General features: G+C 39.0%; 1 non-coding gene across 1 annotated transcript; it reads left to right on the top strand.

The window, feature by feature from the left end:
- Positions 1 to 2,757: 2,757 nt before the first annotated feature.
- On the top strand, positions 2,758 to 2,864 carry LOC133294074 (small nucleolar RNA R71). The gene has a single exon (XR_009749140.1). It is a non-coding gene; the product is annotated as a small nucleolar RNA R71 (small nucleolar RNA).
- Positions 2,865 to 12,215: the final 9,351 nt, after the last annotated feature.

Here is a 12,215-nt window from a genome sequence, read left to right as displayed (position 1 = left end):
AACCAGATTACAATCTTGACATCTTTTTAAAACAGAATCCAAATTTTCCAGACATACATCAAAATTAGAACCAAATACAGAAAAATCATCCATAAAAATTTCTATGCATTCTTCTACCATGTCAGAGAAAATGGAAAGCATGCACCTTTGAAAAGTGGCAGGAGCATTGCATAAGCCGAAAGGCATCCTCCGGTATGCGAAAATTCCATATGGGCATGTAAATGCAGTCTTCTCCTGATCCTCTGGGGCGACAGCTATCTGATTGTAACCTGAGTAGCCGTCCAAGAAACAGTAGAAGGCATGTCCTGCCAATCTTTCCAACATCTGGTCCAAGAAAGGAAGTGGAAAATGGTCCTTCCTTGTTGCCTTGTTCAGCCTCCGGTAGTCAACGCACATTCTCCAGCCAGTGATTGTCCTTGTGAGAATCAATTCATTATTCTCATTTTTCACCACAGTCATCCCCCCTTTCTTTGGTACTGTTTGAACAGGACTCACCCAAGCACTGTCTGAGATAGGATAAATCATTCCAGCATCAAGTAGCTTCACAACCTCCTTCCTCACTACCTCTTTCATAGTGGGGTTGAGTCTCCTCTGTGGTTGCCTCACTGGTTTGATTTCCTCTTCCATCAATATTTTGTGGGTGCAAAAGGAAGGATTGATACCCTTAAGATCTGAAAACTGCCATCCAATAGCCATTTTATTCTTCTTGAGTACCTTAATCAACTTCACTTCTTCACTCTCAGATAACATTGCATTGATGATTACTGGATATGTTTGATCATCCCCAAGGAACACATACTTCAGATTTGAAGGTAGTTCTTTAAGCTCTACCTTAGGCGCTCCCTCGGGAATGTCATCAATCTTCTTTTCAAGCTCTTCCACTTCTGGTTCCTCTTGGTAATCTTCTATACTTGTCTCATTTTCTAATCTTTCTTCCTCAACTGAAAATTCTTCTTCTCTACTCATTTCTTCCACAACCTCCTGTATCACATCTAATCTGAAACAATCCCCCACATCAACAGGATGTTTGATGGCTTCAAAAACATCAATTGTAACAGTTTCCTCATCCACCCTCAACAGCAACTTCCCCTGTTCAACATCTATCAGAGATCTTGCAGTTGCTAAAAATGTCTTCCTAACAATAGAAGACTTTCAGTATCCTTTTCCTCCATGTCAAGTATCACAAAATCCACAGGAAAAATAAACTTGTCTACCTTTACCAGGACATCTTCAACCACACCTTCAGGCTTCTTAATAGATCTATCTGCAAGATGCAAGATAAGATTAGTTTCCTTCAGGGTGTTGATTCCCAAGGCTCTACATACCGTCAATGGCATCAGATTTATGCTGGCCCCCAAATCATAGAGTGCCTTCCCCACTTCCACATCTCCTATAGCAATAGAAATGCTGAAGCTTCCTAGATCTTGCAATTTTGGTGGAAGCTTCTTTTGGATCAGGGCACTACATTCTGCTGTCAGGGCCACTGTTTCACCATCATTCAATTTTCTCTTCTTAGTAAGGATATCTTTCATGAATTTGGCATAGTGAGGCATGTTCTCCAAAGCCTCAGAAAATGGAATGTTAATTTGCAAATTTTTGAAAATATCCAGAAATCTTGCATAGTGCTGTTTCTGAATCTCTTGCTTCAACTTCTGAGGGTAAGGAACTTTGGCATATGGAGACAAAGTAACTGGCTGGTCCTGCTTGTCAGCCATCTTCTTCTCCCACTTCATTATCTTCTTGGGCACAACATCATTTTCAACTACCACCTCTTTTTCTTCCTTATCTTCCTTCACTGTTTCTTTTTCTTTATTTCCCTTCACCTTTTCTACTACATCATCAGAGACTACATCTTCAACCACAACCTTCTCTTCATTCTTCTTATCTTCCACATTCTTTTTCACCTGTTGAAGCACCAACCCACTTCTTGTCATGATTGCTTTGCAGTGCTCCTTAGGATTCACCATTGTATCACCAAAAAACTTCCCCTGTGGTCTCTCAGATATCTGTCTTGATAGTTGACCAATTTCGGTCTCCAAATCCCTGATAGATGCTTCCTGATTTCTAAATGAAGTCTTGGTCTCTTGCATGAATGCAGATGTTTCCTCTCTGAATGAATTAGACCCCTGAATGTAATCTTGAGTAGTCTTAGATAACTGAGCAAAGGCTTTTTCCCATGCAGCAGTATCACTTGGCTGTGATGAGTGTGTTGGAGGAGGATGCAGTGGAGGATTCAACTGATGGTTGGAACTATAACTAAACCCTGGGTGCTGATTCTTGTTCTTCCATGGTGGCACACACACATTTCGCCCCTGGTTGTTGTAATTCCTCTGGTTGTTGTTGTCATACCACACTCCATTAACTTCTGCTTGTTCTGATGATCCCCCATAATCACATTCCTCTGTCACATGGCCCTTCCCACAGATAGCACACACGCACTTGGTGTCCACAGAAGCAACCTTTTGTGAGGATAGTTTCTTAGTGAGAACATCCAACTGTTGTTGCTGTTGTCTCTGTGTCTGCATCAACTAGTCATTCCTTGCCAATAGGGCATCATACCCATCCAACTTGATGATCCCTGCCCTTCTGTCAGGCAATGGGGCATTATCAAATTCTTGAGATGCCAATGATTCAAAGATATCCAAAGCTTCTTGAGGAGTCTTAGTGGTCAATGATCCACCAGCAGTGGCATGCACCAATGTCCTAGTGTTGGTGGTCGTTCCTTGTAGGAAGATTGCTGCTTGTTGCCATGCCTCTATTCCATGCTGTGGACATTTCCTCAATAAAGTCTTGAATCTCTCCCAGGCCTCATAGATGGATTCTGACTCATTTTTCTTGAAGCCTGTAATCTCATCCTTCAACTTAGCCCTCTTGGATGCTGAGAAAAATCTCTGCAAGAACTTGGTTTGCAGATCATCCCAAGTTGTTATACTCCCCTGAGGCAATGATTGCAACAATCTCCTTGCATCATCCGTTAGTGAATGAGTGAATAGTCTCAACAGAATTGCATCCCTTGTGACACCATTAATTTTCACAGTATCACTCAACAACAAAAAAATTTCTATATGCAAGTACGGGTCCTCTGCACTGGTTCCAGCAAACTGATCTTTCTGTACTAAATGTATCAATGCAGGCTTCAATTCGAAGTTGTTTGGTTCCACTGTAGGGCGCACAACACTCCCAATGGAAGGGATCACTGCAGGAGTCATGTACTCTCCAGGTGTCCTCTGTTCTGGTGGTGGTGGTGGTCTGTGGTTCTCTGCCATAACTTCTTCTTGGTTGACAGCACTGGTTTCACCCCTTTCTTGAAACTGTCTTCTTTGTCTGGCTGCCCTTTTGTTCTTCCTCATTGTTCTTTCTAATTCTGGATCATACAACAAAAAATTTGGATCAACCGTACCTCGCATACACCAGAATTAAAATTGACCAAAAACTTAACTAAAAGTAAAATTCTGAAAATTAATGATTCAATCTCAGATTTCTATGGTATCAATCAATGTAGAAAAACAAATACCGGCAACGGCACCAAAAACTTGTTGCGGATCTAGCAAGTGTACTAGTCGTACAAGTAATAAAATGATGAGTAAAGATCGTTCCCACAGAGATTTGTATTCAAACACTAATGAACCATAGAAAACTAATTTGAATTAAACAAAGGTTTGTAAAAATCATGAATGTTTTGTCACCAGAAAGTTAATTTGAAAGTAAATTAATCTAATACTAAAAATTCGAATTAAGATTTATAAAAACAAGTAGTCAAAAAACAACTTTCCTCAACAATAAACTCAAGTAAATTGATCATATGATGGAATCTTTTTCCTGTGATGTTAATCAACCTTTTACTTATCCTCAAGATGTAATCCCTTACTACCCTGATAGATACAATAATCAGAAACCCCAATCCCTTGGTGATTCCTTTCTTAATACATGCATGAAATACTAAGGTCTTAAGATTACATCAGAACTATAGTATCAATTCCTTGAGTACTATAATCCTAATGATGAGATTGTCAGATATAGGAGTAGTGTAAACATTCCTGTTCTACACTCCTCCCTTAGTAGAAAGAATTGAATTAGAAAATCTCATATCAACACATGAAAAACACTTCATCATATTAATCAAACATACATAAGAATATCATTGAGTTCTATTGAATTCAGACTACAATGACTCTACTCAGACATAACTAAGGAAGATATAAGAGAAGAAAGATCAAACTCCATTTCCATGTAGTGAATCTTCAATCTCCAAGTGCAATTACAATAGAAAACTAACTAATACAAAGACTAAGTCCTAAGAATTTTAGAGAGAAGTCAGATAAGAAAATCTGATGTAGGAGAGAGAGAGAGAGAAAGAAACTCCAGATCTTTTAAAATGTGAAGGCCTTTGCCTTATATAGTTTTACAATTTAAAACAGAAATTTAATATGGGCGCTAAAACGTTCAGAATGAGCATTTTAGCGTCCATGCTTGACGGATGCCCAACTCTTTCAACTAACTTGAACGCTAAAACATTCATGAATGGCCATTTTAGCGTCCATGCCTTGTGAATGCTCAACTGTCCTCAACTGACTCCACCGCTAAAACACTTGGTTTGGACGTTTTAGCATTGGAGACCAGAGGATTTTTCTAACATCAGGGCGCTAAAACTCTTGTTGTAGGAAGTTTTAGCGCCCAAGACCAGCAACTTTTCATCCTCGGAATGCAGCAACGCGCTAAAACGTTCTGTGTGGACGTTTTAGCGCTCAGCACCAGCAAGTTTTGGCCTCTTTCTGCAGCAGGGCGCTAAAACATTCTGTGGGGACGTTTTAGCGCTCAACACTTAGGCATTTTTCTCCTCTTCAGAATCTTCTTCCTTCTCCAGTTGCCCTTTTAGCTTGCTTTTCCTACAAGAAAATTACAAATTCTCAATAAAGCTTCTTAAACTTGTAGTTGAGGACATTCTAGGATATTAACCTCTTTTTCCATCATTTAATCACACAAATTGATACTAATTCATGCTGAAAAACCTGATGAACTAAGGGTTTATCAGCGTTATATGTTTATCTTGGTGAGGGGTGTTCAAGCTAGATTCTGACATTTTCATGAGAATAGAAGGCATTGTTAGGAGTTCTTTGCATTGATTCAGTCATGCTTAGCATAGTGAGCTATTGATTGTCTGTGTGATGTCATGTTGGAATAATTGATTGTTTCCTGGATTGAGTCTTGTACATTGCTGGGGACAGCAACGTTTAAATCTGGGAATGGTTTGATGTGCCTCTGGCAAGTGTGATTTTCTGTGTTAAAATTGATAAGAATTGTGTCATACTAGAGCAATTTAAATATATATTTGCTAATTATATTGATTCTTTCTATGTCAATAATATTTCTCACCTATTGGTTATGTTTATACGGGAAAAAGGAGTGAAAATTACAAATTATAAAAAGCCTGTAGACGTGACTCTACACTGATGTGTCACAGTACAATGGATAGAAATATGGCGCGGACAGGCACCACACTGGCGCAAACTCGCGCCAGTTTACGGAATTCGCAGGGGTACTTTGGAAGTGGCGCCAACTGGCGCCACTATAGCGCCAACCGGCGCCACTATGGCGCCAACCGGCGCCGGGTTTTTAAAGAATTAAAAAAAGTTCCAGTAGCATGGCGCCACTTGGCGCCAAAGTTCAAGCAAATTCCCACGCCACCTTGCGCCAAACTGGAAGCATAATGGCGCCAAAAGTGAATGTAAGTGGCTCCAATGTTGAAGGTAGGTGGCGCTAACTGACGCCACTTTACGTAAAAACTGTCCCGACTTTTCAATTTTGGGCAGAAGCGCGGCGCAAACCAGCGCCAACTGGCGCCGGGTTGCAGGAAAATATTACAGTGTTGTCCTGGGGGTATTTTTGGAAGAAGAAAAAGAGACTTATAAATAGGATCCTTATGATAGAATTAGGGATTCAGACATATTCTTCTGAAGAGAGACGACGGCGGTGCTCAGAGAGGATTCCTGGGATCAAGTTCTTCTTCTACCTTCTCTTTAATTTTATGCTTTCATTGAATATTGGATTTTTAGCCATGATTATGTTTGGCTAGTTTCTTTTTATTGTAGTTAGGGTCACGAACCCTATGTGAACCCTTGTTACGATGGATTGATTTCTGGTTTTTCGTTTATATAATTATCTTTATATTTACCTTGTGCATATTTTATATCTTCTTTGTTAGACTTGATCAATCTAATAGTTGAGGATAGTTTTAGGGTTAGAACTGTAATAACCCTAAATTATGTAGCCTTATTTATTAATGAATCTTGTGTGTGCAAATTAATTGATGATAGCTATATGTGAATAGTCTAAGTTAAGTATGGTTGAACAAATTAAAAGCCCAAGCATGATGGGATAAACCCACAACAAGTAATGGCCTCAATGGCCCAAACGCATGGCTCTTGAAGTTATATAATATTAGACTAAGCCCACATTGATGGTAAACATAAGTAGCCCAACCAAAGAGACTCTTTGGGCCGAACCCAACATGTAAAGGAACAAGAGTAAGCCCATTTATTTATTTCCATGGAAATCTAACACCAAAAGACCAAGTGGGTCGAACCCAATACTTAGTGTGACCTTGGCCCAAATGCAAAGCAAACCCACCCCATTATGAACCCAAAACTGTGGACCCCTAGTGGGCAATAAGTCCAAAGTCCATGGACCTATGATGAGTGACGTGGCACATGATGAATGGATGCCACTACATGCAACCAACAAAGGAAAAGGAATAGAATGGAACTTGACACCCATAGCAAAGCTGCGACGATGTAGAAGCAAGAAGACAAGTGTCTTTCCTTCTTCCTAGGTGATACACTAAGGGATCATAAATCAAGGTTTTCCTCATTAAAAGTAGGTTCACTTTCCCTTCCCCCTAGGCACACACCAAAGGGTTCATAAACCTAAATCTTCCCCATTTATGATTAAAAAGGTGGAGCCACATTTCCCCTTTTCCCTAGGCGCAATAATTATCATGAAAAGGGAAGGCTTCTCCACACACATTACGTTGAGTATGGGACACTCAAGGTGACCCCGAACCCCATGCATTAGGAAATCATAATGACACTTTCTCCTAGGATTTCAATTAAGGAAAGTTAAAAGGAAAAAGCCTTACACACTAACCAACCTTTCTCAAGTAATGATTAAAGCAATTAACCAAGGCATGACATGCAAGAACTCCCCTCCCCATGCGCCTCACTCCCCAAATAATGATGAATCTCCCTAACCAAGGCATGACATGCAAGAACTCCCCTCCCCATGCGCCTCACTCCCCAAATAATGATGAATCTCCCTAACCAAGGCATAACATGCAAGAACTTCCCTCCCCATGCGCCTCACTCCCCAAATAATGATGAATCTCCCTAACCAAGGCATGACATGCAAGAACTCCTCTCCCTATACGCATCACTCCCAAGTGATTAATGATGAGTTGGTTTCTAGGTAAGAAATGCAAGAGTCCCTCCCATGCATTTGACACTTGAACAAGGTGGGAGATTTGCTAACCCACACACTCAACCTAGACCTAACTCTTCCCCCTCTTAGGTGTGATGATTAGAGGACTTAGATAAAATAGAAGAACCAAGCAAACCGTACACACTCCCTCACACTCTCAAGATTAGCAAGGAACCAAAGGAAAACAAAGACACTATCTCTTTCCCTCTCAAAGGCTTCGGCCTTCTCCCCAAGGAACAAGCACCCACAAGAAAAACCAACCTCTCTTCCTCCCATCTAAGGCTTCGGCCATTCACATGTTAAGGATAAAGGAACATCAAAAATAGCTCCTAAGCCTCCTTCATCGTCTAACTCGTGGAAGGGGACTTGTTGCCTTGCTAACAGTTGTGCAAGTAATGCGCGCAAGTATACGCGACAACAAGTAATATAGGGCTGTTATAAGTCCCAGTTATCGTTCCCACAAGGATCGTTGGCGTTTTGAAATGACTAAAATTTGTAATTGCTTAAAATTGAGTTACTATTTGAAAATAAAAGATATAAAATTGTAAAGTAAAAATAATTTAGAATGGACCTAAAACACTACTGATCACTTTTCTTTTAAAATTTTCTGAATTACTTTCTTAAGTTATAAAATAAGAATGAAGAATGGAGCAACTTAAATGAAAGATGTGACAAAAATTTTGAAAACGGAATAGAGATTGAAATATGAAATAACAAAGGAAATTGGAAAATCTAAATTGATAAAGATGTTTAAAAAGGTGGGTTGAGTTTTTGGCTCTCCTTCCCCACAATGCTTGAAAAATAATTTGATTAACAAAAGGCTCATCCTAAGATTCTCTGTTAACAGGACTGTATTGTTAATTTTTAATCTCTTAAAAATTATTTTATCCCAAAGTTGCCCACTTCCATATCTCTATGCCAAGTGGGATTAGGACTCTTAAGATTCAGGTCCACTATTACATGAGGACTCATTCATTTCTGAATTGAGATCCCTTAGATGATTTTTCATCTAAGTTCATGTGTCTAATGCAGAATCCAGAATTAATTGTTTCTCAACAACTAAATCCTAACCAAACATCTGACATTTGGCCAAAATGCAGATAATGTTAAACATTAGAAACAACATTAAACAACTGAGATATAAACATTAAAACCAGGAAATCAAATATTTGACAAGCACTGAGGTTTGGGTATCACCTAAACCCAACCTCTAAAAAGTTAGCCACTATCCATAGGGGTGAGGCTTACAAACAGTAACAGAACTACAGAATTCACAAAATAAAAATTCTAAAAACTACAATTACAGCACTGGCCTAACAACCGGCAATCTCAGTGCTGTAAAGACATGCATCAAGTTCCTCAAAATGAACCAGAATCTCATTACAAAACAGATATTAAAAGAAACTCAAAATTGTTCAGAAAACAAAAACTAAGAAAAACCATAAATCAGAAAACAGAAGAGAGCTCCCGATGACTCACTCCTATATCCCTTTTATAGGGCTCTTTGCACACTATCCTCTTTTTCTCCAGCTCAGCAATATGACGCGCTGCTGCAAATGAGTGGTCCCCACAGTGCTCCACTCCTCTGCTCTTACAAATCGGATGGAATTGTCGTTCCTTCAAACCGTACACTGACGTGTGCTCACAATCGCTCCAGCATCCACTAAGTAACGGATCTTTGTTTGGCTTTTTCTGAATCCAAAATAGTGGCTAGGTTTTGGTTTGTTTGCGATATTGTGTGGTTTGGTGCGTCAATCAGGTAGAAAGGGTGCAAACGATGGAAATGGGTTGTATGAGGGTTAGGGTTCGGTTCGAGAGACAAGGTGTTAGGGTTTGTGTAAGTTGGTCCGATTCAAAAACTGAACCGTGGTGGAAAGTGATGGTTCTATATCTAGGTTGAAAATCAGAGGATGTTTTTGGTTTACTTGCTCGATTCAGAGAGGGAACCGTGATGGAGAGCTTGAGATGGAGTAGGCTCACTTAGACGGTCTATGCTAGGGTTTTTTTCTTTCTCTTTCAGAAGACGCACGATTCTGACTTCTTTCTCTCTTCTTCTTTTCTTTTCTTTTGGGCCACTGATTTGCTTTCTCATTTCTCTATTATTTCCTTTCTCTTTCCTTTCTTTCCTTGGGCTGTATCACAATTGGGCCTGAAGAATGCAAATAAGAAAAAAAAAACCATTAGCATTTAGATCAGAATCATCCACCTTAATTCAATTTGGGGTATCTATTAACACAAAGTGTATTCTTTTTTTACATTTTCATATTAAAAACCATACATTGTAAGTATTATTTCATGGACTTATCACTCCCCCAAGCTTACACTGTTGCTTGTCCTCAAGTGACACAAGAAATTAGATCCAAAATTTATCAAATTAACCACTCTTTCAACTAACAATCATTCAAATCACATCATTCAAAGCTACTCAGAATCAATCAACAATCTCAAACATTTTCATCAGCATTTCAATGTTCAGCTTTTAAAACCAACTTCAGTGCATCATATTATCACAAAGATCAGGGAACAGAGGTGGGTACATAGTTCAGCAATCCATCAATCACAAACCAGGCAGCTAAATGATCCTTTTATTCCATAAAACTACTCAGCAAATAGTGTGTGAAATTCAAATGCATAAGTGCCTCACTGACTGTTGAATAATGACAAAAGAGATTCTGAAAATTCAATTCTTAACACAGCATGCAATATTTTTCAAAAGGCAATAAAGATGGCAACTTTTCACAGCCTCGCTGACTTACAGAATTATTCACTCAATGCTCAAGGGTTCTGTTTCTCTCAATCCAACACTAGGAATAGCTTTGACATAGGCTTGATAAGATGCTCTTGTCTTCTAAGTGACACACAGACCTGAACTTAATCAAAGGGACTTGAATAGGTTGTAACTTGGCTAAGGTGAAGGTGGAAAATTTGTGGGGGATTGGCTAACTTAGCTATGATGGAAAGGAAACACAATTATGAAGCATAATCAACTAATTCAGTGGCAGCTACTTTGACCGCTATTTTTCTCTTATTGAAAATCTCTTTTTTTCTTTCTTTTTTTTTTTTTTTTTTTTTTTTTTTAACAACCAACAAAATAAAAATAACAAAAAATCTTGCTTCTTTTTCTGTTTCCATCATAACTAAGAGGTGTAATAGATTGTGGGATAAGATAAAATGTGGGTATGTGAAAAGAAAAGGTCAAAGGCTCAAAATGGGTTTTCAATGGATGATGATCTATGGATGGCTTTTTGGTTTTAAAATGGTTAAGCAAAACAACAAATTGCCCTCATCATTTTAAACTCAAGCCAACGCTACACTTCTTCAACTAAGCACCAAAGCAAGTTCTGCGTCACTACCCCAGTGTGAACCCCTCATGGAAAAAATTTGCTGTGTAGGCTCAATATCTCACAGTGTTGGTAAAGTCACCATCTCGCATGCTTATTGTTAAAATTCACAAGATGCATTAATCAACTAAATTTCTCAACCTCTCACTGCCTTTTACCCATCAATCATTTAAAACACTCATTTCACTCTTCATCCATAAAACTACCCTGAGTTCTTTTCCTTTATTCAAATTCTCAGCTGCTTAGTTGTGATACTGACCACTCATTGCTAAACATCACACTCCTCAAATCCATTCTCATATCCAAAATTCCCTTTCACCAAAACAGCACAAAATCTCTTCCTAACTCAAAACAACCACACCAACAGAAAACTTCATACAACTCTAAAAACAACAAATCCAATCAAAACAGCAACTGAAACATAAGAAATTAATTCAAACTAAAAAAAATTCTAAAGAGCAATCATGGTTTATGGTGCACCAACAGAATACTCTCCCCCAAACTTAATTTCAACAGTGTCCTCACTGTTGTGCCTCAAACAAGTTACACAAATGAAAATTTTACAAATAGGATCAGTGTAACCTGAGGCCAGAAGAAGTTCTGGCCTATTTCTCCTGATAATCTGAGTCCTCTGACTCAGATTTATCCACATCTTCCGATTCTGATTCAGAAGATTGCATTTCTTCTTCTTCATTGTCACTCACTTCCTCTATGGCAGCTTTTGTTCTTGGCCTTCCCCTCTTCCTTGAGCTACATGGGTGGCCATGTTCCTTTGTAGGTAGAGGAGTTGTCTCTTGCCTTGTAGGTTGGGGAGAAGGAGGATTGCCAGCAGCTTTTGCCATGACTTCTTTTACCTGAGGATCAACAAATACTGAAGAAGGTGGCCATGTTAAATCATCAGGAAGTGAAGGTAAACCAGGAAAATTTGCAAAGGTATTTTTCAAAAAATCATTCAAGACTCTGTCCCTCCCTACAATGTAATCATGAAATCTGGCTCTATTATACATAAAAGTGTAAAATTGATCATATGTTTTCTCAAACAGCAAGTCCATTTTTTTGTTATGATCTTGCATTTGCATGAGCATTTTATGTATATGAACCAGATTATTATGTAACCCGCCTGGGAAAGGCTGGTCTTCAGTGGGAGGGACCATAGTCTCCAAGTGATTTGCAATATTTTCAGCCTCCTGTTGCTGAGAACTAGCAACATCAGGGACAAATTTCCCTTTCTTTTCTGGGGGAGAAGACTGAGTCTTCTCCTCTTCAACTACCCCCTTCAACTTTTCTTTTTCCTCTATTTCCAACTTTTCTTTCTCAACAGAGGGTGCAGCAATGCCCTTTTTTAATTTAGTGATGATTCGCAGAGGTATAGCCTCACTAACTTTAAAGAACACATCAGCT

This window comes from Gastrolobium bilobum, unplaced genomic scaffold (assembly GCF_033153095.1).
Source record: "Gastrolobium bilobum isolate Gb01-03AN ecotype WA unplaced genomic scaffold, APGP_CSIRO_Gbil_v1 utg45538, whole genome shotgun sequence".
NCBI classification, from domain to species: domain Eukaryota; kingdom Viridiplantae; phylum Streptophyta; class Magnoliopsida; order Fabales; family Fabaceae; genus Gastrolobium; species Gastrolobium bilobum.
This window is presented reverse-complemented; position numbering and strand designations above follow the sequence as displayed.